The 25,482-nt window shown below is 40.2% G+C and overlaps 1 protein-coding gene and 1 long non-coding RNA gene across 9 annotated transcripts in view; one reads left to right on the top strand and one right to left on the bottom strand.

Moving 5' to 3' along the window:
* Positions 1 to 1,013: 1,013 nt before the first annotated feature.
* LOC140905117 (uncharacterized) lies at positions 1,014 to 9,984 on the bottom strand. Of its 4 annotated transcripts, none has more exons than XR_012156758.1 (4): positions 9,679 to 9,984; positions 6,531 to 8,907; positions 2,252 to 2,479; positions 1,014 to 1,219 (listed from the first exon to the last, which is right to left on the bottom strand). It is a non-coding gene; the product is annotated as an uncharacterized LOC140905117 (long non-coding RNA). The 4 variants fall into 4 exon arrangements; XR_012156759.1 differs by lacking the exon at positions 9,679 to 9,984 and having other exon boundaries at positions 6,531 to 6,613; positions 8,745 to 9,472; XR_012156756.1 differs by lacking the exon at positions 9,679 to 9,984 and having other exon boundaries at positions 6,531 to 9,472.
* CNOT2 (CCR4-NOT transcription complex subunit 2) overlaps positions 9,748 to 25,482 on the top strand; it is a 151,353-nt gene continuing 135,618 nt past the window's right edge. Inside the window, exon 1 of one of the 5 annotated variants that reach the window (XM_073327793.2) lies at positions 9,748 to 9,928. The gene's annotated coding sequence lies outside the window, so the exon portion shown is untranslated. The remainder of the gene's footprint in view (positions 9,929 to 25,482) is intronic. The other 4 variants (XM_073327794.2, XM_073327795.1, XM_073327792.1 and 1 more) reach the window with 4 other exon arrangements.

Below are 25,482 nucleotides of genomic sequence, written 5' to 3'. Positions count from 1 at the left end.
TTAGAAAATACAGGACTGGGCATCTGATCCTTTAACTGCAGTGAATACAGTAAATTTAAATATGGAAATATCTTGGATGTTAAAGCAACATTATAAGTTTTGTACAATGTGACATTGGAATGAGGAGAAACAGGTTTAACGTGTCAGCTAAGGTACTGATCCTGCAGTGAACTCTGCAGTGGCAGATGAGGCTCTACAATAGGCACAGAGGTCAGATCACAAAGAACCCATTGCAGTATCAGAGTATAGTTACAAAAGTTGTATTTTCTTGATCTCTGTGTAAACATCTCAGCAACTCCCACAGTGGACTGACTGGAGGATGAAGTCTGAATTTACATTCCAGCTCAGAGACCGTAATTAAGTATGGGACCTGGCCCTTTCCTCTGAATGAGTTTGCTGTTGCTAACTCTCAGGATTTTATCATAAGTCTCATGATGTTGGGTGTTTTTCTTAAAGTCCAGCTCCTTGCATGTTGTGAATTCATGAGAAACTCAACTTACTTTCTTCTTCTTTTTTTTTTTTTAAGGGAAGTTTCCAGGCCTCATGGTTGTGGGGGAAAAAAGGTTGAGCTTGTGACCCAAGTTCATCTGAAAGGAACAAAATCTAAAGAGCAGAAAAAAGATCCTTTTTTTAATCTTGTGCTTTTGAAGAACGTGACTTCTGATTTTTGAATGCTTGAGACTGCCAATAGTGAATCTGACGCCCTGATCTTAAAAAGTTTAAGTTAGTGCTTAATTAGATTCCAGAATCTACACTTAGCAAAATTATTTGAACTTTACCCTGGGAAATATTCAGTTCTCATTTAATCTGTTGTATGTAAAGGCATTTCATAATTTAAAATATTACATAAAAATGTGTTTATTTTCTTAAATTCATAAGATTGGTGGTATGCGACTATTTAAATACAAAGGGTAGTATATTATTATGTAGTGTCATATTATGTATAATCAGTAGGGCTGTCAAGCAATTATAAAAATTAATCACAATTAATTGTGCTATTAAACAATAACAGAATATGATTTATTCAAATATTTTTGATGTTTTTTACATTTTCAAATATATTGATTTCAATTACAACAGAATACAAAGTGTACAGTGCTTCACCAGCCATCAGCCATTGTTGTGAAAGGTCTAAGAGCAGATTTCTGGTTCTTTGGCAGTTCTGGTGGAGGTGTCCCTGTAGCTCTGACTATAGCATTGTCAGGAGAGCTGCCCAAGCCTGATTAAGAAAAACAGAGATGTTCCAATTTAGCATCAAATAAACATTTTACGAAACTTAACTTTACCATCTCTCTCACCCACACCTATGTATTTGCTTAAACTACAAAACCTCATAAAATAACCAGACCAATAAGCAAAATATATTTACTGGGCTTATATTTACAGCTGTTGATGCTGATGGATTTGCCTTTTCAGCTGTCTCTTTCCTTTTTCTTTTGAGCTTGTTTACCTTCATAGAGAAGCTGTGAGATTATTCCCACAAAATGACAATGTTATAAATGGAGTAACTGTTCCTATTATAATTCTAAAAGCCCCTGTTGACATGGGTTATGAAACCATATCCTGATTTCAGAGGACCTGTCAACAAAAGGTTCAGCTACATGCTAGCTGTATGAAGATGGTGGAATGTGCATTTGGCAGATTAAAAGGCTGCTGGCACAGCCTTCAAAATCATTTGGAATCCAGTGTCATTAATGAAGTCCACAATATTGAGGATTGCTGTGCCCTACACAATGTTTGCAAAGAGAAGGGGGAACCTTTTCATCAGGAATGGAATCAGGACACTGCTGACAGCTGAACCAGTACACACAACCAGACAGTGGTTACTCATGCAATGGAAATCTGAGATCCTTAGAATAATAAGAGCTCAATAATATAATGGGTATGCCTGGTCCCATTCATGAGGGGTAATGAAATGGTATTTGAAGTGGTTGTGTGTGTGATCCTTCTTGTAAATGTGTAGGTATTGTATATCATGAATTCTGTAAATACTTCGATAACATACATTATGCATGTTATCCATACTGGCAATGTGCTGCCATTTACAGGTTATGGATTACTGTGATGGCAGTTTGTATATGTTTATTATGAAACTTTGAGATTAGGTATTTGATGAAATTCATTAAAGTCTGTGCCACTTTTACCACTACCTATAATAAAATTTGTTACTCTTGCCTTCTGTACAAATCCAACATTTTATTTCACATAGGTATTTACAAGCTGCAACAACCAGTAATGCAGACCAGCTGACCTCTCTCCAAGAATGTATCTGCCAGTCTCTCCTCATGCTGTGCAGCCTCTGTGTCTTTCTTCCCTGCAAATATCCTTATCCTTTTGGTGGTTGAGTTGGAACCTGGAATTTGTTTAATCAAGCAGGTCTCCCATTAGCTCATCCTAGACTCTTTCTCTTCCCCACAGTAAGGTGGTTCAGGCACCCAGGCTTCAGGTGACATGATTTATCCTGTGGAGGTGGAAGGCCCTTGAAAAGAGGGAAACAGAGAACATTATTGCCTGAGCATGGTAAAAAAATACATTGGAAACAAATGGTTACATAAAAAATAAAATCGTAACTCAGAATCTACAGCCTGGACTTCAAAAACAAGGGATGTCTCTGTGACGATCCACAGGGCTAGGGCCTAGGTCAGATAGTCCCTGAGCATCTGCTGTATCCACACCACCACCCAACAACTTTGACAGAGCAGCAACTGACTGACTGTGAGTCCTGTGGGACCAAGCACCACTGAACTACAGAGATGCTGACTGGGAGAGCCTATTGCATTCACTAGTTGGCTGAAGCATGTTATTTAAAGCCTAAGAGAGGAACATCTGGAGGCATCCAATTCACTCCTGATACATTGTATTGCTTCTGATACCTAATCTGGCTTCTGGTTCCTAGTCCTCTGCTCCTGCATTCTCACCCTGCCTCTGTTTCACTAATCCTACTTTGGCTGACTCACATGGCTCTGATCTGGTGTGGCTTGACTTGACTCCAACCTGATCATATGGCTTGACACTAATACAGACTGCTGGTTTGGGCTTAGACCCTCTAGACTGAACTGGGACAATGTCCCCACAAATCCAGGCCCCAGGCTTGACCCAGGCCCTGTAGCGAGGGTCCTGACAATTTCTTTGCACTCCAAGATACACCAGACCAATCCTTTGTCTTTATTCATAAAGAAGACACCCCCTTGCTATTTGTTTCACCCTGTAGATTTCCTTTCTTGTAGATTTCACAATGTCTCAATTGGCACCTGCTCAGTGTACAAATAGACACAAAGTGTGAGGCATACAGTTGACAAATGGCCAGAAAGGGAAACAGGTGTCAGTTACCTCCTGCTTGAGGGGAATATCTCTAAGAGATGTCACCTCCTGGTGACCTGCCTTAACTCCAACACTTTAAGAGCATAATTTTCAGTATAGATACACAACTCCTTAAATATAGATACACAACTCCATACATTTTCCAATGACTATGATGACCAGAGGGCTACTGGCTCTAGGTAGAGATTTCACAAGCCGCCTTTACATGAACTATTATGCAGATATCCAACCCAGGGGATCCTGTAAAACTTTGTGCATCCCCTGTGCCCTCTGCCAGTTGGCACCAAGGGATCCCTGGGTCACAGTATTGCATTGCTGTAGTCCAGCCAAGAGGTGATGAAGGCATGAATAACTGAGGCCAAGTCTTTGTCTGCCAGGATGCAATGGTGTCTTCTAGCCAACAGGAGGAGATGGTAGAAAGCGTTACTTCTGGCTGCTGTGATGTGAGAGCTCAACATCACCAAGGGATCCAAGAGTATTACTGGGTGATCACATGCCCCCAAATCAGCATTTAGGCTTCTGGCATAAAATAATGATAAAATTCTGAGAGACCACACAAAGAAGCTTTCTGTGAGTTGTATGCTCCCAGTCTTGTATGTTGATTTGCTGGTCTCTGAAGTTAGTCACAGCAAGATTAGAATGCTGTCTTAAAAGGCTACTAAACTGCATCTCGCATTCAGAAGATGTGAATGCTGCATGCTTCAATGTTGATTTTGGGATAGACTAGCAACTGAATATGTTTACAGATGTTTGCACGATTATATGCAATTCATGGGCACAAAGAAGTCTATGAAGTTTCCACCACTTTAGAATTTCTCTGCATTTATTTTGACATTCAGCAGAAGGGACGCCAGAGTACAGAACCTTGGAAGATGACTGCTCATAACCAGCACAAATATTTATTGATATCAAAATTATAAAAATAGGGTGAGAAATGTAACAGAAAATATAAATACATTATTAATCCCAGTCTTCTCTTTTTTGCTGTTGCCAGTGTAGACTAACTACTTGCTCTGGTCTTTGCTGAAATGTTCGGTCTGATCTTGAACCCTTTGCTTTATAAAGAAGTTTTTTAAGTTGATAGTTGGATGGCAACCCATCCTCTACCCCACTATTGGCTCCTGAATACTTCTTAGCAAAAATCAGTGCCTTTAGTATATGAAGTAAGCCACATCATAGCGACAGTTGGCTAGAACTGAAGTATCCAGGGTAGGTTTGTTCAGTGTTGATTGAACTATTGCGTGTTTAAATGTGAAAGGGAAGATTCCTCTCTGAACAAGGCATTGGCTATTTTCGTTAGGAGTCACAGTCACACCAGTTGTTCATGACTCTCACAGACCAGGAAGGGCATGGGTCAGATTCACAAATCTTGGATCGGGGTTCCTTTATGATGTCCAGAACGTTTTGACTAGTGAATGTACGACCAAGCAGCTCTCCGAAGACCATGAGCAAGACAATAATCACATATTATTGACCATGAGCAAGACATATGATTCTTCCTAAGGTTCCCATACCTTCTTTACGCCCACTGCCACAATTCTGGGGTGGTTCCCAGATCTAGTCTGTGTCTAACCAACCATTCTTTGAAATGCCATTATAACCTCCTTTTGTGTGAGCTTGAACATTTCTAATATTTTCTCTCCTTTGGAAGATAAATTTGTCTGCACCCTCAGCCTTCCTTTTTCCCTTGAGAAATAATATAATCTGTCTACAGTCCTAATTTTCTATAACCGATATTATTTTACAGGTCTTGTTTTGCTGACCTCTTTTTCTTTATACAGTGTATCTGCAGCATAATATTTCTTGTAAAATCTTTCATTTTATTTTTTATTGTAGGTCCTATTATTTTTTACAATGGACAGAGTTCCATTAACTTGACATTTGGCCTGATGATTTGACTTACTTTACACTAAGTCAGACACTGAAGAGAAGTAATAGACAAATATGTATATGCTGGGTTTTTTAATACTACTAAGATGGTGGGATCATACCTTCTTCTATGATGACATTTGGGGAGAAGGAAAAAACACCTTTACCAATTCCATTGTGGAAAATACAGATCCACTGAAAACCATGGGCATCTGGGTGGGGGCCTTATCTATATTTTAGTTCAACTTTCAGTGAGAGAGGGGATCTCAAGAATAAAGGTCACTAACACACACTTCTGACATGCTCCAAAAACTTGTGTTTTGGAGAGACGGTAAAATTTAGTAGACAATATTTATAATGAGAAAATTCTTTTGCTGAATGTTTTCTTCTAAGTGTGAATAAAGTTTAACACATTATAAGCAAATGAACTATTTGTTTTTTCCTGACAGCTGCTGGGATAATCTGCAGACAGGAAAGTGAAACGGCCCCCTCTAAACTACATCTGTTAACTGACGCCTGATCTACACTACAAGGTCACTCACTGCAAGGCAGCTTACGTCGACCTAACTACGTAAGGGCAAGTCTGCACTTAAAACACTTATTGGCACAGCTGCGCTCATGCAGCTGTGCTGCTGAAACACTTTAATGAAGATGCTCTAAACTGACAGGAGAGAGCTCTCCCATAGGTGTAGTTAATCCACCTCCCTGAGAGGCAGCAGTTATGTCGATGGGAGAAGCTATCCTGCCGACAGCGCTGCCTACATGGGTGGTTAGGTCAGTAAAATTAAGTTACTCAGGGGTGAGGATTTTTCACACACCCAAGCAACATAGTTATACCAATATGGCTTTGTAGTGTAGACCAGACCTAAGTGTTAGCTAACATTTCGCTCCCCGCGACATAACTGCCCCGCTAGGCTGACTTAATAACTCCACCTCCAAGAGAGGCATAGAGTCAACGCCAATGTAGTTAGGTTGACACAGTGTCAGTGCAGACACTTCGTTACTTACATCAACTGTTACTGGCTTTCAGTATGCCCCACACTGACAGTACAGTTGGTACAAGTGCTCCTGGTGAGGACGCGCACTGCTGACACAAGGAGCATAGTGCGGATATGCAAAAGCGATTTAATTATTGCAATGGCTGTATGCCGACGTAACTCTGGTTGACATAATTTTGTAGTGTAGACATGCCCTGACTTTGTTGGCTTTGGTTAACAAATGGTTTTTAAGTCTGGCAGCCAACAATGATACTGCTTCCTTCCCCAGAACTGAAGAGCTCGGTATAGCTTGAAAGCTTGTACCTTCCACCAACAGAAGTTAATCCAATAAAAAGATATTACCTCACCTACCTTGTCTCTGTCATATCCTGGGACCAACATGGCTACAACACTGCAACCAACAACATTTCACTTTTGTTTATGACCTAGGATAGCAAATGATAGTCCTCTGTTACTGGTCTTGCTGGTTTTCTTGCAAAGTAAATCTGATTCCCCAACTGTGCCTTTGTAACTAGTTTGGGCAATTCTTCCTCCTAGCTCTCTATGCAGTAGTATATGCCAGATTGTATTGTTCACACGCTACTGGTGCCACACTTTGTGCATTACCAGTCACTCAGGCCTGATCTACACTGAAAAGTTATATTGGCATAGGTTTGTTGGTCAGGGGTGTGAAAAGAAAACCCACACCTGTGACTGATGTAGCTATGCTGATATATCTCCCAGTGGAGACACAGCTATATTGACAAAAGAGAGTTTCTATTAACATAGCTAACTTTGTTTGAGGAGGTGATGTTTCTACAACCAACAGAAAACCCCCTTCTATTGGTGAAGGCTACATCTACATTACAGAGCTATGCTGCCACAGCTAAGCTTGTATAGTCTCTGGGCTTGTCTACACTTACAGCACTGCACCATTGTAGCGCTTAGTGAAGATGCTACCTATGCCAATGGGAGAGCTTCTCCTGTTGGCATAGGTAGCTATGTCAATGAGAGAAGCCCTGTCAACACAGTGCTATTTACGAGGGGGTTAGGTGAGTATACCTACATTGTTTTCCACATCCCTGAGTGACATAGTTATACTGACATAAGTTAGTAGTGTACACCAGCCTCTGTCATATAGACACACTCTTATATTGATTTAAAATTGGCTTATATCAATTTACATTATGAAATAAGCCACTCTGAAACAGAAAAAGGACTGTTTACATACAAACTTGTACCAGTCTAGCTGAAATAGGTTTACAAACACACTTTTAGCCAAATCAGTGCAAGTTTGTATGTTGACAAAATCTTACAGCTGCAAGCTAAACTGATATATGCCAGGTTTAAACTGAAGTAAGAGAGTCCACACAGGGTTTTGCAGCAATATAACTTAATTGGTTTAAAATACCCTTTTATTAAACTGGTAGTTTTGTGTGCAGAACAGGCCTCATCCTTGCAGAAAACTGTACTCAGCCAATAACAACAGGAGCAAAGTACAGGAGCAAAGGTGTGAACTCACCCCATTCATCACAGTAAATTGTGGACTATTTATCTACTTCAGAGTTTATTACAAACCATTAAAACGCTAACAACTTTCCTTTTCTTAAAGAAAACAAACAAAGAAGGCAAATACACAAAAGCTATGTACTTGCAACGTTAATGTTCTACAATTAAACACACAAAGCAAAGGAATACAGCAGTTAAGGTTCTTGAATTAACATTAACTTGCTCACATTGTGCATACAGATTTGTGATTACTGGTTAGGCTACTAAATACACACTATGTGCAAAACAGAGTTCATGTTTCTGTGAGAACCTTACTTTTTGCATTCCTTGACTTTGTTCAAATATGTAACCTTAATGTTTCATTAATCTAAATTTTTTCGCTAAAGCCCCAATCCTACAATTTGACCAAGTCTCCTCATTGTGTGTCAGACTTGCTGCCCCACCCACCCTCATTCTTTCCTAGGAAGTGTATTTAACAGAGCAGCTGCCCTCCTACCCCCACCAATTCCAAAGGGTGTGTGGGTGTCTAAGGCTATGTCTACACTGGGATAAAAAGCCTGTGACAAGTGCAGGTCAGTTTACTTGGGCTCACAGGGCTCAGGTTCTGGGGCTAAAATATAGCTGTGTAAATGCTCGGGCTGGAGCCCGAGTTCTGGGACCCTCCATCCTCACAGGGTCCCAGAGTTATGGCTGGTTAGTCTCTAAGGTGCCACAAGTACTCCTTTTCTTTTTGCAAAGACAGACTAACACGGCTGCTACTCTGAAAAGAGTTATGGCTGGAGCCCAAGCCTGAACCTCTACACAGCCATTTTTAGCCCCACAACCTGAGCCAGGCAAGCCCAAGTCAGCTGACCTGGGCCAGCCATGGGTCTTTTAACCCATGTAGGCATACCCTAGGAACTTCTGCCCTCCTACCCCCACCTCAGGGCTTGTCTATACAGCAGTGGAGCTGCACTGTTGTAGTGTTAAGAGACCTGGTCCACACTACAAAGTTAGCAAGTCAGTTTATGTCAACCTGTGTTTACACTAAAATTTCGCTCCTGCCGTAACTGCCCTATGGCAACTTACCTCCATGTGAGGTGTAGAGTCAATATTGATGTAGTTATATCAAAGCAGTGTCAGTGTACACACTGTGTTGCTTACATTGACTGTTACTGGCTTTCAGAAGCTGTCCCAAAATTCCTCGCAGTGACAGTACAATCTGTACAAGTGCTCCTGGTGAGGATGCGCACTGCCAACACAAGGAGCAAAGTGATGCACAAGTGATGTAATTACTGTCACAGCTGTATGCCGCCATAAGTTAGGTTGACTTAATTTTGTAGTGCAGACATGCCCTCAGTGTAGACATATCTATGCCAATAAAAGGGGTTTTCCCATTGGCATAGATAATCCACCTCCCTGAGAGGCCGCAGCTAGGAGGACAGAAAAATTCTTCTATCTCACTAGTGTTGTCTACACAGGGACTTAGATCAGCTTAGCTGTCACTCAGGGGTGTGGATTTTTCACACCCCCTCGTGATGTAGCTGGATCCATCTAATTTTCTAGCATAGAGCAGGAGCCCTCACAGCTGCTGCCCGGCTACCCCCTATATGTGTGTGTGTGTCTGTAACAGAGCTGCTGCCCCCTGTCTCCTTGGGAAAGGGAAGTGGGTGGAAAGGTAACAATCCTAATACCCCTCCCCGCCCCATTCTCTACCAGGGAGCGGGTGTTTAAGGGAGCTGCTCCCTCCGCCCCAGGGGAGTATCAGACCCCATATCCGCCCCCTCCTGTGCAGTGTGTGTGACCGAGCTGCTGCCCCCTCACGTTAGGGGATCACTAATTAGGGCCCCGCTGTCTCCAGGGCTCCCGTTCCCCTCCAGCTCTCTCCCGCGGGGGAGGCCGCTGCCTGTCGCAGGCCCGGCTCCCTGCTGCCGCAGCGCCCTGGCCTCCCGCCGGGGTTAAGCGCGGAGACAGCGAGGCCCAGGAGCCGGGCTGGCCCGAGGGGAAGGAAGGCGTGAGGCACCAGCAGCAGCAGCAGCTCTTATCGCGGGGCCGGGCCTTTCCCGGGAGGCGGAGGGAGCCGAGCGAGCCGCTCTCCTCGCCGCAGAGCCGGGCCTGGACGCGCCACCCTCGCCGTCTCGCCCTGGTTCCGGTTGCCAGGCCGGGCGGCGGCGGCGGCGGCGGGCGGGTCAGAGGGTAAAGGTCGCTCCCCCAGCATCCTCCGTGCTGGATACTCAGCCATCTTGGATCCGCGGGACAAGAAAATTCATGCGGTGAGTTCGGCCCCCATTATTTTCTGGCCCCCTCCCCGCGGCGCGCTCTGCCCGCTGCCTCCCAACCGGGCCCGCAGGCGCTGGCGGCGGGGCCCCTGGCGGCCCGGGCCCGGCTCCGGGGTCCCTGGGCCCGGCCGCAGCCAGCCGGGTTTCCGTTTGCTTTTGTCTCCGAGGGAGAGAGAGGGGGGGACGCGCAACGTCTGAGTCGGGAGCGGAGCCCTTAGGCCTAGCCCAGGCAGCGGCCCCGGCCTCCTCCGCCATCTCCGGCCGCGGCGGCGGCGCCCGAGCCCCGCTGTGCGGGGAGGGAAAGGCCGTCACCGCGGGAGGCGGCAGAGCCCGGGCCCGCACCCTGGGGCCTCCTCATCCTCTGTGGCACTTCACACGGCCCCGGCGTCCCTTGCTGCTCGCTGCCCCTTGCCCTGGCCGCTGCCTCCCCGTCCACCCGCGGTGTCCGCCTCCTGCCTCTCCTCCGCCCCGCTCCCGCCTCTGTCCTAGTGTCTCTTCCCCGAAGCCCGTGGCCTAGTTGTGGTTCCTGATACCCTGCAGCCCCGTCGTACATTCGGCTTGCTTAGGTGTGTGAGGATATAAGTTGGTGGTAATGTCTGTCCCCCCGTCTGTTCCCCCCCCCCCCATGTGCCTTTTGGCTCCGGGTTAAGAAACCGATGGAGCGAAATCTGCCACCCACCGACTCTGCTGCTGGCTTTTCTTTATAGGCGATGCTGGGGTTTTGCTGTTTATCAGTGTAGCCTTGTGGCCTGTTATGTGTGTCCCTTGGGTGCAGAGAGGGGGTGAAATAGGGTTAATTATTTTTTGGTGTACTCTCCATAGCCTTTCTGGGGGAGGCTGAGATGATGTCGGAACAGGTTCTGATCCTCCCTCAGAAATGTTTGTTAAACAAACTTGAAGCAAACTGAACCACTTCCTCTGAGTGCTGTCTGTGTCAGATGATGTCTCGTCTTCCTGTGTGTGGTGGTGTTTCTGCTTTGAAGCAGCTTTCAGTGTGAGCCAGTGCTAATGGGAACATGCAGATACAGTAAGGGAGAGTTAATTCGTGTGTTTACAATTGTAGCTGTGTGCACATATTGAAATTTGCAAACCAAAAAATGATGCATCTGTTACTTAAACTTTTATTCTAATTCAAGTTACTTGTAACTTTAGTTTAGATATTTTGTAGTACTCTGTCCAAAACCCACCACATAATTATGTCATTATGGATCAGCAGTGTTTACTTTTTTAAAAATTTACTGCCAAAATTGTGGTGTTATATTGGCTTTTTATTTCATATATAAAATGTAGAGATCTCCCTTTTGATTCCTGGGTGGGAAGTGAATTAAGTCCACGAAGGAACAAAACATTCATATTGCCTGTACAGCAGTAACATCTGGTGGAAGTGATTGGCTGCTGGGCTTAACTCAGCAATAGGGGAGCTTAAAGTTTATCAAACTTGCTGTCACGTCAGTCAATAGACAGGTTTCTGGAAACATGGATGCAGTTCAAACTGTTAAGATGTATGCAGAGCAGAACACCCAAATATAATTATTTAGGTTTTCATTGCAAAGATTCCTTTATTTGGACCTGAGAGTGGATTTACGCACTACGTCCTTTGATTTTTTTTTCTGTGATCGTATTTTTCAGTGTAGTCTATTGTTGATCAAAGCATGCCTGATCCAGTTCTTGAGGACTGCACTATTTTATAACATCATAATTGTTTGTGTGGAGAATTCCAGCGGACACATGCTAGGCTTCCAGATTTCAACGTGCTAGATCCTTTTGGTATTATAAAGTTATAAACTATGAAGGAATTTGAGTACAAGAACTGGCATACCATTCATTAGAAGGCAGTATTTCACCCCCCCCCCCCCCCCCGAAGCTGATAATAAGGCTAACATGGGCGGGGGGTCCTCCTTATCTGTGTTGTTTTGTTGTCATTTCTTTCTGAGATTTGTCTAATGCCTTTGGCTAAGAATTTTAAAAGTGACTAGTGATTTTGGGCACTTCAGTTTCTAAATGCCGAACTTGAGATGCTTGCTTTATTTTATTTTATTTTTTTAAAAAGAGGGTGAGTATTTAGTACTTGAAAATCAGGCCCATTAAGGTTTCTCCAATTGGCAGACAAAAATGGAGGTCTCAGAAATCACTCTTGACTTTTGAAAATCTTGGCCTTTGTCTCTAGCTTGTGTTAAGAGTTAGGTATGCCATTTAAGCAGGTACTTGACGTTAAATCTGAAATCAGAAACTTTCATTTTTAGGTTTCAGAGGAACAGCCGTGTTAGTCTGTATTCGCAAAAAGAAAAGGAGTACTTGTGGCACCTTAGAGACTAACCAATTTATTACAGTTTATATGGGTGCAGGATACTCTGTACATCAGTTCATTGTATCATAGTCTTAATTTTTATAGATATTTTTATATTTGAAAAATATACTTTTTACATCACTCAACTTTAATCTGTTCAAGAATTCTGTAACTTTTTCAACTTACCATTCAACCCTGAAGGCAGGTATCAGTCACTAAACCGACAATGTACTGTTGCTTTCGTTTTACCTTTAACCTGCATCAGACTTTCTGACTTGATCTAAAATATTGAGCCTAATATTAATTGTAGTTAGATTCTTCTGTCAAAAATGCATGTGCAAATCTCACTGAAATCTATAGGAATTGTGCACAAGTATTCAAGGACAGAATTTGGCCTTAAGCACTGCAGAATCCCTGTTGTTTTAAAGTGCTGTTTAAATAAATCTATAATCCAACCTGTTACTCGTTTGTGAAGATCTGTGTGCTAATTAAAGAATAAATGGTAGTTCCTACTTTTTCTTTAATTGTTGGTAAAACACTTGTCACATTTAGAAATATACAAAACAAATATTAGTTTAGATAGAGGGACAAATTTTCAGTGCTCTTGCCTAAGCCCATATAGAAGTGATATGCTATGTACTAATCTAAACAAAACTGAATTTCATTTGGGAGAAGAGGGAAACAAACAAAAAAGCAGTTTATCATCAGATATACAGGATAAGTCAGTCATTTTTATAATTAATGCAGAAATCACACAGTTTGATACATATTGACAAAAACCAAGACATTAAAAATTAAGTTAAGCTTGAATCTTCTGGCCTTCATTAGCTTATGTCAGAATCTTAATATATTTTTAAAATAGTGTTAGGCATTTGATAAAGTCATCAATGACATTTTACAGATGCATTTGTAGTTGAAAAGTCTTCTGATGTTTCAAATATACTGTATCCAGAGAATCAGACTGGCTTGTTTTGGTTCCAGTTTCCTGGGTAGAGGTCAAAGTGTTGTGTTATACCATAAATAAGACTATATGACTAAAATTGAGGGCATTATATTGGTCTGTTGGCGATGGCTCTGATCCTGGAAACGCTTATGCGTGTGCTCAACTTTAAGTGTGCAAGTAGCCTTGCTGACTTATTTAGGTCTATGAATTTGCATAAGTGTTTGCAGGATTGGGATCTAGATATGTATTGATGACGTTCTGAAAACTTAAAAAAATATATTGTCTGTCCAGATCAAAGTTCGTATCACTGAGCTTTATTATAACATTAAAAGATCTGTGTTCTTTAAAAAGTGAAATTATTGCACAGACTATTTTAAAATGCTGCTAACCCTTTACTGTGGGGAATATAAGGGGGAGAGTTGACAAGAGCCATGTCTATGTTGAATTAGTGGTTACAATTAATTTTGTATGTAAACTATTTTTGAGATTCAGTATTGCTGAAATAAAAGTACTATTTTGTTTGTACACCTTTTGAAGTAAAATCTAACTCAAAATATCTTTTGAATTTAAGGAAAAATTAATATTGTTTTTGTAAAGAAGGATCCCAAAATGTCTTACAAGTATGCACAGGTTGCCAGGTTTTAGGCTTAGGCAGGTAAAAGGGTAGGTGGTATCCTCTGAAAATTTTTGATGACGGAAGTGCTTATGACGCCTAATTTACACTAGAAAAGTTTGTCGGTATAGCTGTATCCTCCTCGTATAGATGCATCTTAAGCTAGCAAAAGATTGTTTTTGCTGGGATAGGTTATACTAGTTCCCTGAAAGAAGTAACCTATGCGGGAAAAGGCACCTTCTGTTGGTATAACTGCATCTAAAATAAAGCTTTTGCTGGGACAGAAATGCCTTTAAAAAATCACACCCCCTAACTGACAAAAGTTACCAGCAAAAGTTTCTAATGTAAACCTGTCCTCTATCCCTCTCATATGAAAAAATTTAATGGGCACTTGTCTCAAGCTTTAGTAGAGAGAGAACCGGTGACAGAATATCAGGCAGTAGCTTGAAGACTGTTATGCTGCTTGAAACAATGTACAAATGAATTACACATCATTACTGAATATGTGCAGTACCACCCCATTAGCCTGTTATTGCTGTGGAGTGTATCAACAGCTGCAAATTTTTAAAAAAATCCTTCATTCTTCTGATAAATTTTGTCATGTTTCACTGAATTTCATCTCTTGCTAATACCTTTTAGGTATGTCTAGTTTTATTAATATTAGCAAGCTATAATTTTATAAGTTGCTTAGTACTGACGCTGCTGTGCACTGTACAGTACACAAAAATAAAGATAATTCCTGCCCTGCAGCTCTTAAAATAAACTGTACAGCTGCACAAGTAAAAGGACACCATATTTTTCATAGTTTTTTATTTCTAAGTTGTTTATAATGCCTTCTACAAACTTGAAAATGACGTGGTGGTGGAGATTGTTACTGGTATTATGGTACTACCGATGTTTTCAAGTCATGGGCCAGGACCCCACTACTTGGCCCTGTACAAACAGAACAAAAAGATGAGCTCTGGCCTGAAGAGCCTACTGGTTTTTGTTTTCCATTTTGTAAATGTTTCCCTTCTGTTCCCAACCCCCTTATTTCTATGGAGTATAGTTCATCAAGCCTTTGTCTACTATTAGCTCCCTAGTTTGTTTTTTTCATTACTTATCAGTGGTGCTTTTGAAAATAAGATTTTTACTTAAACTTCACCTCTTCTGCCATCTGGTTGGGTGTGTTGTTTAATTTCACAATCAGGGATTGGGAGGCTTAAAACCATAAAAATGTATAGGGCATTCCCCACCAGATAATATTTATAGGTTAAAATTTGGGACTAAGCTATTTGAGAATCCTTTAAAAATAATTAAGCGTTGTGATCTTTTCAGTCCCTTCCCTTCGCTGATTTATTTGCTATAACGGTCCAAGAGTAAATAATCTGAATTTCATTCAAGTCTTTCAGGTTCCCATTTCCATTTGTTTGTTTTTTTGTTTTTGTTTTATTTATTTATTTGTTTTTGTTTTCTCTTAATGCACCCCAATTTTCTGGTGTTTTGTATGTGCTGAAGTTGCATCACACCAGAAAGTCTGCTCATGGACATTAGTTTGTGTGCTTGAGACATTTTTAGAGCTCTGGTACCAGTTGACTAGAGCATATGAAACTGATTGCTGAAGTCAAGTTATTTGTAAAAAGCTGTAGTTTGCTTACTAATACAATTAGTGCAAAACACTTACACTCTCTCTTGGGTAGTGAAATGGAAAATATTACTTTGCATGTTACTATGATTGCCGGGGCAGTAGTCCAGAACATGGAAACGGGAGTAAGAAAACCTGAGTTCTATTCCTAGCCCTTCTGCTGATTTGTGTGACCTTGTGTAAGTCACTTAACTAATTTGTACCTCAGTTTCCCATGTGTAATATTGGGGTAATACCCATCTTTGTAGCTTTATGGATGGAAAGTTCTGTAGAAATCCATAGTACTATTTCATTAGTTACCGATAATGGTAAATCGTCCACAGTTGAAAATTAGCACTTAAAAAACTGTCTTGTACACTGTCAGTAGGTGACAGTTCTGTTTGCATCTGGTTGTTTTGTAGTAGTGTTGCTAAGACACTTTCTATTGCAATATAAATATGCATATTTGATTGTAACTGTTAACAAGGAGTTTTTCACTTAAGTATCTGGTTGAAATAGAATGACTAATTATGTACAGCAATTGAGTCCATTTCAAGATATGGACTGTTAGTCTGAATTTGTATGTCATTCTTTGGTAAAGAAGTTTTCCTAATGCTGTCCAAATTGTGCATAATGTCATTTCTTTGTCAAGAGTCTGTGTCTACTTATCACATGAAGCTATTCAAAATGTTCTTCTTATTTCCTTTATACTCTATCATAAGCCAGTTTATTTATAAGCTGACCTCCCCCCCAAGATGGATAAGTAAAAATGGAAATTTTTTATGACCCATTCATAAGCCAACCCTATAATTCAGGGGTCAAGAAACTTTGGCTCCCGGGCCATCTGGATAAGCCGCTGGAGGGCCGAGATGGTTTGTTTACCTCGAGCATCCGCAGGCACAGAGGTAAGCATAAGTAAACAAAGTGTCCCGGCGTGCCAGCTGCTTACACTGATGGGCTGGGACAGCAACTGGTGGGGAAATTTTTGTGGGGGGGGAGAAGTTGGGGGTCAGAGGAGTAACTCCTGTGACCACCCCCCATATGACCTCACCCTTAGCCCGGGACCCCCACATTCTCCCCGTCCCATCCCTTCCCAGCTTATCTGGGGAGGGCCATGGGAGGATGTCTCTGGCCTGGCCGGAGCTGCTCTGGTAGGCTGGCCAGTGCGGCAGCAGCTGCTTTGGAGGCTTGGGGGAGAGCAGTGTGGCCATAAGCGGAGAGATTCTGGCCCCGCCTCTTCCCTTCTGGCTCTGCTAGTTGTGCTGCCTCTCCTTGCTCCCTCTGTTGGGGGAGAGGGGCTATGTCCCACCTCTCCCTCTCTATACCCATTCATAAGCCAACCCCCCTTCTCTGATGCTTCCCTTTTTTACTAAAAAAATTCGGCTTATGAACGAATATATACGGTAATTAGTGTTCCCCCTTTTCAGGCCATACAATTAATATATTATATGAAATTTCTTCCTTTGTAGCTGTTTATGTTGTAGTTGTAAAAAATGTTTTCTCACAAATTACAAGTAATTCCACAGAATGGCTAGTTACCAAGTGCATATTCCATAGTCAGTAAAGTAACTGGAACAAGGTTGGTGTACTTTCCTTTTCTTTGTCATTATTGTGTGGTAGCACTTAATTTGTTAGAGAACACTTTTTACAAGTACAATGTAAAAGGTGCATAGCCAGAAATAGTTACAAAGAATGTTCTTCAACTTCATATAAATTGTATAGACTGAAAACAGGAAAACACTGTTTCATTAGAGTCAGAAGAGAACAGTATAAACAGCTTTATGTGGCGAATAGGTGCTGAAAGCTCACTAGGGACTTTGCTATTGATTTTATGTAGAAGGCAGTCAGGTACGATGATGATGAGCAGCAATATAAAACCCCTAAGAAAGCAATGTGTGCAATTTGGACAGCATTAGGAAAATCTGTTTACTAAAGAAACTTCCTACAAATCCAGAGTTTAACAGTCCATATCTTGAAACAAACTATTTTATATACATGGTCATTCTGTTTCATTCATATACTGAAATAAAAAGTTCATTATTAATGCTTCTAAACACCAGTGGTTTCATGGGTTGAAAGGCGATTTCAAATGAGTCTAATAAATTCTGGTCTGCCTTAAGTGAACCAGAAAATACCAAAATAATTTCTTGAATGGGCAAAATAGTTTTTAAAAAGGTTTAGTTAAAATGTAGTGCTCTTCTTAATGCGTCCACATCCTAGCTAGTGTGGGGATTCAGCATGTATACATGTGCTTAATCTCATTTCGTTTTTTTCTTCTTCTTCAGTTCACCTTTAATTTGTAACACTTAAGTTGTAAGACAGTTAAACTATCTAGTAGTCTCATGTTGTTTCTTCAACCTTATATTGTTTTGTTAAAATTCATATACTTTTAATGATAGTGAAGCTTTTTAAAGTTTATTAAGAATTCCAGATGCATCACCATATTTATTTTTTGGCCTAGTCACTTGTAAGATCTGATGTCTTTACATCCAGTAATACATTTTTAATAGAAAAATATAGTTATAAAAATATTCATATCTATTTTTAAACAGCTTGTATATTCACAAGTTATTTATATTGGTCAAGATTAAAAAAAAAAAGTGCTTAAGGTCACTTATTTAGGAGCCTAACTTGACTTTCACTGCATCCAGCAGCTCCCATTCAAATCAAAGCCTAAGAGCCCATCTTTAGGAACCCATTTTTTCCCGAGCCTTAATTCATTTTTATAATAACATATCTTGACAGCAGGGATACCCAAAACATGAAATGACTCGCTGCGGACATTTCCATATTAATTATTGAGGCATAGTCAGTGCGTATATTTCCCAGCATGCCGTGCTCTATTTTGAGCCAACCCAGTACCTGCTGGGCTTAAAGTGGAACAGGGTTTGGTGGGCTTTGTAGCTGGTGAATGTGTGGGAAGATGTTTTTAGCTTTTACTATACTTAAAAAGAAAAGGAGTACTTGTGGCACCTTGGAGACTAACCAATTTATTTGAGCATAAGCTTTCGTGAGCCACAGCTCATTTCATCGGATGCATAAAAGTGGATAATGCATGGAAAAAATCTGTGAATCATCTTGTAGAGCTCTGTGGTTGCGCTTAGTCCACAGGTCACAGTAGCCATCCTTGCCAAAGAGTTTGCAGTGAATTACCCAAGCTGCAAGTTATGAAGTGTATAGTTGCTAGAATCTCTGCTAAAAGCAGAATCTGTTCCATGGACTATTTAGCTGCTGTGAAGGTATCGAGTGTTGTGTATCTAACCCATCTGTAACAAACATAGGAGTAATGTTGATGGATTCATGAGAGTTTTGCCATTTCTTCCTACCATGACACACGATCTTGAAATTAGCTGGGGTGGTTTTAAATTGGGTAAAAATTCAAGGAATAGAGAAAATATTAGATGGCAAGGGAGTGCAAAGTTCAGTCTTTTCCTGGAAGTGCGTGTTAAGTTCACACTGCAGTGTGAACAGTGTAAAGCTGAGCTAGAAGACAGTTGGAGAAGTCATTTTAAAAAAGGACTCAAACTAACTTTGTGAAGCCAAAACAACTTTGTTAATTACATGTATCAGAAGAAAACTGTTCTTAATGGCTTCTGGAATTTGAGAATCTTGTCTGTCTGGAATGGGACATTCCAATGCTGAAATATCTCAAACATTCTAGTATGAAGGACATGAGTAGAAACCCTACTCTAACCTTAATCTAATATGCTATTTTTTCCAGTGTCCTCTTCCAGATGTTGATGTGAAAATCTGCAATAATAATCTTGGGCAACTGTGCTTTGCATTCATGAGTGTAACTGGCCATGGCTTTGCAACCTATCCAGTGCAGCACTTCATTTTCTAGAATGTTCTTCTAATGTAATAGTGTTAACATATAGTCTGTGTTCTGTAGTTTATTATTGCTGATTTTCTTTTTGTATTGCTCCTTGTTCTAGGAAGCATACAATTAAAAATATAGTGTAGGATGTGTTTGTAATTATTTCCTCTATTAACCAATATAACTGCATTTTATAAATACCAAATGTTTTATCTATACTATTAGATGAGTTGCTGTAACATTCTTGGAAAGTCTAAGAAGACCAACAGTTTAAAAGTATTGTGTTGCACATTCAGACCTGCTGATGCAGTTTAAAAAATACAATGTATTTCTGTTTACAGGTATATGCACTACAGGTATGGTTGGTATAATTTTCCGTTGAGAAGATGAGCAGTACAGTATATAGAAATGACAACGAATTTATTTGTAATAGTTTTACAGGTGTAGGGTATGTATTGTAGATGAGGGGAGAAGGAGAATAATTTGGTATGTGTAACTTTGCTGTTATGACTTTAGCAAATCAGAGTTGTTAAAATACATAAAACTTTTATATTAAAACCCAGCTTCAGGGAAAATACGTGGTCAAATTATACTTAAGACTTTTGGCTTTTCTGTGCTTATAGCAGTGCTCTTACTGGCAAACTGAGAATATCTTTGACATGATATTCCCAAGTACTTGCTTTGTGTGCTACTGCTCAGTTATAAGTTATGAATTAACCTGAGGGTTTAGCAGTTTATCTCTGTATTAAGTGATGGAGTGCATCGTATGTCTCATTTATGGGATCACACAGTCAAAACAAAAATAATATAAATAATTTGAGGGTTGGAGCAGTGTAACTTTGACTTATTGGGATTAGTCTTTTAATTTAAAGTAATTTGGTTTTCATCTTCCATTTTGCCTCATGAAGCTGGTGCAGTATGAAAAGAGTAGTGTTTAGAATATACACTACTCGTGTCTGCACCACTGTTAAACATCCACAGCTGGCCCATGTCAGCTGACATGGGTTTATGGGTCTTGGGCTACGGGGTTGTTAAATTGCTGTGTAGATTTCCAGGCTCGAGCTGGCGCCATGAGGGGGAAGGGTCCCAGAGCCGGATGTCTACACTGCAGCTTTATAGCCCCTCAGCCTGAGACTTGCAAACCCAAATCAGCTGAGATGGTCCAGCCGTGGATGTTTAATTGCAGTGTAGATATACCCATAGGGAGTGTCTACGCTGCCAGTCAACCCAGGCTCCTTACATGGATTTTAGTCTTAACATCTCCTCTTCTCTCCCCAACCTCTTCCCTATCCCCACCATACACAAAGGCAAACCCCTGACCTGAGTTTGGAGGTGTTTTAAAACCAGACTAGATTACCTGGTTCAGGGTGTGGATTAGAACCATTCTCCACTTTAATTTGGGCTGGAATTTGCCTACTTTACAGTGAGGGTCCCTAGAATCTTAGCAGAAAGAACCATGGATATTCCCCAGACATGCTCACAGGTGAATGCAGAAACAGTGAGGAGCAGTAACAAGGAGAGAGATTTGCATCTGATACACACTAATGGTACAAAGAAAAGCAGTACTAGTGGCACCTTAGAGACTAACCAATTTATTTGAGCATAAGCTTGGATGCATCCGATGACGTGAGCTGTAGCTCACGAAAGCTTATGCTCAAATAAATTGGTTAGTCTCTAAGGTGCCACAAGTACTCCTTTTCTTTTTGCTCATACAGACTAACACGGCTGCTACTCTGAAACTAATGGTACACATGTTGGCATAGGCTAATCTAGGTGCCCAGGTTCAGATGCCAATCACCTAGTTTAACTGTGCAGTGTAGACACAGACTTTGAGACCAGCTGCACCTGCATAGCTGGGGAGCAAAGATCTGGAGTACTCTTAAATACTAGGAAGAGTGTCTCCTCTATTTTAGCCTCTCTATAATCTCTATTTCTTCCACTATCCTTATTAAAAACAAGTGTGCGCTAATGTTTAATAGGTCATAAATGCTTCATTTTATATATGTTTTCAAGATGAATTTTAAGATCAATTTTGTATTTTTTTATTTCTTTCCTGCTTTTTCTCAATCACTGAATTTATTATTATTATTTTGTTAAATATAATTATCTTAATGCCATTTGTCCTGAAGAAGTTTTCAGGTCAATGCATCTTAAAGCAAAATGAATTAGCAATCAAACCTGTAATCATGAAGAAAGCTTTATAAAAACACTCAGTGAACTTTCTTTGTACTGCTATATCTTCAGAGATATAAGGAATTTCTTAGGTGTTTTATTGGCGATTGTACTAACCAGGCAATTGAAGTAGTTCAGCCATCTTTCTAGCAGTCCCTAGAGTGTCTGTTAATGTTGCATTTTGATAGGAAAAATGAAATGTTGAAGATGCTTTGACAATAAAAGTGCATCTGTATCTTTGCCAGATTTTGTTGTTACTTCACCTTTTTAAAGAGTACATAGTATAAGCAACTCAGCACAGATATAACTTTAATAGTTTGTATAGATCAAGGTTTTTTGGGTGTAAAAATACAATGAAGCAATTATATTGAATTACAACAATATACCTTTTATGCCTTGTCTTCATTAGACCTTTTCTTAAACTTTTCCCGCTGTGGCTACTGTTTGTGCAGCTCTGTCTGCTGGTGTAAATTCTAGTGTAGAGGAGGCACTGGTGGCTGCTGTCATTTTAATCATTGTGTCATCTTGACCCACTTTGAGCAGGATTGGGTAACAGTGATTAAAGTGTTGGCAACTAATGAAACTCTTTGTCTCTAGCATTGGTGGTAGCAACGTTGGGCTATTGAGAGTCTTGTGAAACACAATCTATTAATTTATTAGTAAACAAAATATTACCGAGGAAGGTTGAATGCATGTGTAACTAGAGTCAAGTTAACACTCAGAAAATGTATTCTAATGTAGAATGCTTCAAGAATAAATTATGCTTCAAAAAATTACATCCCTTAGCTGTTCATTTCTAGGCCTTTGCACTTGCAGTCACTTATACTGTATTACTTCACCTATTCAGTATACACATTTTTTTTAGTTGAAATATATTGATTAATATAAGGATAACTAAATGTAATCAACATATTTTTAAATCTTACTTTTTACATACAATTAAAGAAAGATACGACTACTGATGGTAGCCATAACCAAGGTTTTAATTTTTTTTCTTTCCCTGTTATGGAAAGCAGTTATTTTTATTTCCACTAACTAAATTTAATAGAATTATTAAATCATCTTTCAGGTTTTGTGTGTTATGTTGTTAACTGTCCATTTGTTTTCAGTCATAATGTAGTCACATGATTATATTTTGTCATAGTTCTTTTGGTCGTGAACATATCTCGAGTAATTACTGGGACATTGAGGAGGGAGGAAAGCAAGTAAGCAAAAACACGTACACAAGAGACAACAGGATTACAAATAAAATTGAAAAGAGCTTAGCTTTTGTCTTGTAAACAAATAATAGACCCATTACAACTATTTTAAAAAATATCATTTTAAAACTTTCTGCTTTAGTATTGCTAAGTGTGGACAGACGTTTTTCTCCCTCCCCTCCCCCCCAGCTCTAAAACGCAGTCTGTATGCTGTATAGAGTAAAAAATTGCTACCTTCATGCAGTTTGTTATTGTTAATAAGTCAATGTTCATTTGAAGTCTTTTTTTCCCCAGACTTGGCTATTACTACTTTCAGACTGGTCTTTAGGTCTTTTCACTCTGGAGAGCCATTCTCACTACCCTTCTACCTGAGTGAGATAATGAATCACATGTTTCTGAGTGTACCTAATGTCTTCCATTTGCTGCCGTTAGGGTGGATTTCATAGGAGAGTGATTTCAGTGTGGCGATCCAGCTAGTTCCTCACTGCCATATACTTTTACCTCTCACTATCTGACCCATATTGCCCACTCAACTTTAACATTGTCTCAATAAAATTTGCAAAGATGAAAATAACAGATTACTAGGATATTATTGGAAATAGGTCCCTTGACTAAGAAATGGGCTCTTTGATCTCCTAGTAAGGTCTTTTGACTTTCACATAAAAGTATACAAATTTTAAGAGGAGGTAATATTAAATTTGAGTGGCCACTGATAGTGCTACATGGTTCTTAAGCATTCGCTATTGAGATAGTTGCATCCCTTAACAGTTCATTTCAATCCTTCCTAATGTTCTTGTTTTTTAAATAAGTTTCCATTTAAAAAAGTGTAACTATTTTGGTTGTTAGACTCTGAAGCATACTTGCAACCTTAATTCCTAAAGTAATTTTAAAATACTTGCCAAAGATTTTAAATTGTGTTGGTGTATAAGATCTTTAGGAATAGTGCTCCAACAGATCTTATGAGGCCTACCAGAGCAGGACTCTACTCCAGATATTAGTAAGCACATAGGTGGTGAATGCATATGATGCTGGGAGTTCAACTGTGTTGGATACTGTAGGTAGTGAATGGTAGAGAAGACAAGGTGGTCTTTATCCAGATGCAAAACTTCTGATCCAGTCTGCGTTTTCCTGCCTCCTCAGGCTCCCTGTACGCCTGTTCTGTGCCCCTTCTATAATCTTCTGGCTTCTCTTGTACCTTTTTTACCCTTTTATCCCTCTCTTCCCCCTCCATGACAGTGTCTGGTGTCTTTACTCAGAGCCCTGCTTTCCAAAATTGGAAAGCATGGCTTTCTGCTGTCTTTCCATGTCTCTCTTGATCCTTTACTCACTCACTCCCTCTCTCTCTGAGCTCCCATTCCATACCCTTTCCCACACTTCTCTCTGGTCTTTAAACCCCTACCTTTTTTGGCTCAGGAGTGGAAAAGTCATTTTATAAACATTTAAATGTTTATATTCTATTAATTAAAAAAACTGTTAAAAGAACATTAATGTTGCAAAGTCAAAGCACTCAGAAGTTAGGAAATGCCAGAATTAAGGTTCCTCATGAAACCTTAATTCCAACCCTCTTTTGTATATGCTCTATGATATGGTGTCTAATTATATGATTGTATGCTATTTTTTTTCATACTACCTTGTTTCATTCAGTGCATGGGATGGGTCCTGTTCATTGAATGGGTAGCTATTCAATATTTTTTTTATCTTCATGGTTCGATGTATAGCCTCATGTATTATTTACTGCACAACATCTAAATTCTGCATTGATTGCAAAATTATTAATTTCCTCATGAGTTTTTCTAGGATGTTCTCAGTAATATCTTAAATTAATTAATCTTTGTAAATATGTATTTTCACAACACCTCTGTAAGGTGGTATACCCATTTTACAGATGGGAAAGTGAAGAGTAGAGATTAAAGCACGAAGTGTCAACTAAACTTTGTGTGCTGTATTTGAGAAGCCTTACTTAGTGTTTTACAACACTTTTTATATTCAGAGCACATTGACCACAGTTGCTCCAGGTGCCTTAAGTTGAGTGCACAGAAGATGAGGAACACATAGTAGCCACCTCTACAAATCTTGGTCCGTGTGCCTTGCCCAGCATCTCACAGGAACTCTGTGTTGAGGCAGGGATAGAATCAAATTCACTAGGTTAGCATTCATCTGCCTTAACCAGAAGACCATTTTTTCACTTGCTGCAGCCCCCTGCCTCATTCATCACACACCTTTTTACTTTTGCAGTAAATGACACAGGGGTTCTATGGACAAGAGCCTCATTCTGTACACCACACTGATTAATATCCGGAGCACAGTCTGTGCTGTGCACTGAATGAGTTGTTCTTTGCAAAAAAATAGTATGTAATCATGCAATTAAAGGCTGTATCGTTATGCTTATCAAACAGGGACTGAATTAAGGTTGTATGTTCACCCTTAATTCTGGCATTTGCTTATTTTTCAGAGTTTGACTTTGCAACATTAACATGCTTTTAACATAGTTTTTAGGGTGTCATTTCCTAAGTTTTAAAAAATCTTTAACTTTGAAAATATAGAAATTCCATCATGTACAACTATATTCACACCCCTCTCTCCCCCAAATGGATCATCAGCAGGGTTGGCACCTTTAGATCTACAATACAGCCCTCTACCACTGGAGCAGATGGAGTAATTGTTAGTATTAGAAGGCTATTTTGTGGACCTGCCCACTAGAGGGGGATGGAGACACACTTTGCCAGTGGGTTTCACAGCTGCTTGCTAGACAGCAAAGGAATGTTGAGATCTAAGAATAATAGGTTCAGTTTCAGATTCTGGAAGGGAGTTGGCTCTAGTGGTTAGATTCTTTTGTCCCTGTCCCCTTTTAGTGCTGTCCTCCCAGATCCTTGCCCCTGTTCACCTCTCCACCCTTTTGCTTCTATTTTTCTCC

The sequence above is a fragment of the Lepidochelys kempii genome, chromosome 1 (assembly GCF_965140285.1).
Source record: "Lepidochelys kempii isolate rLepKem1 chromosome 1, rLepKem1.hap1, whole genome shotgun sequence".
In the NCBI taxonomy this organism is placed as follows: Eukaryota; Metazoa; Chordata; order Testudines; family Cheloniidae; genus Lepidochelys; species Lepidochelys kempii.
This window is presented reverse-complemented; position numbering and strand designations above follow the sequence as displayed.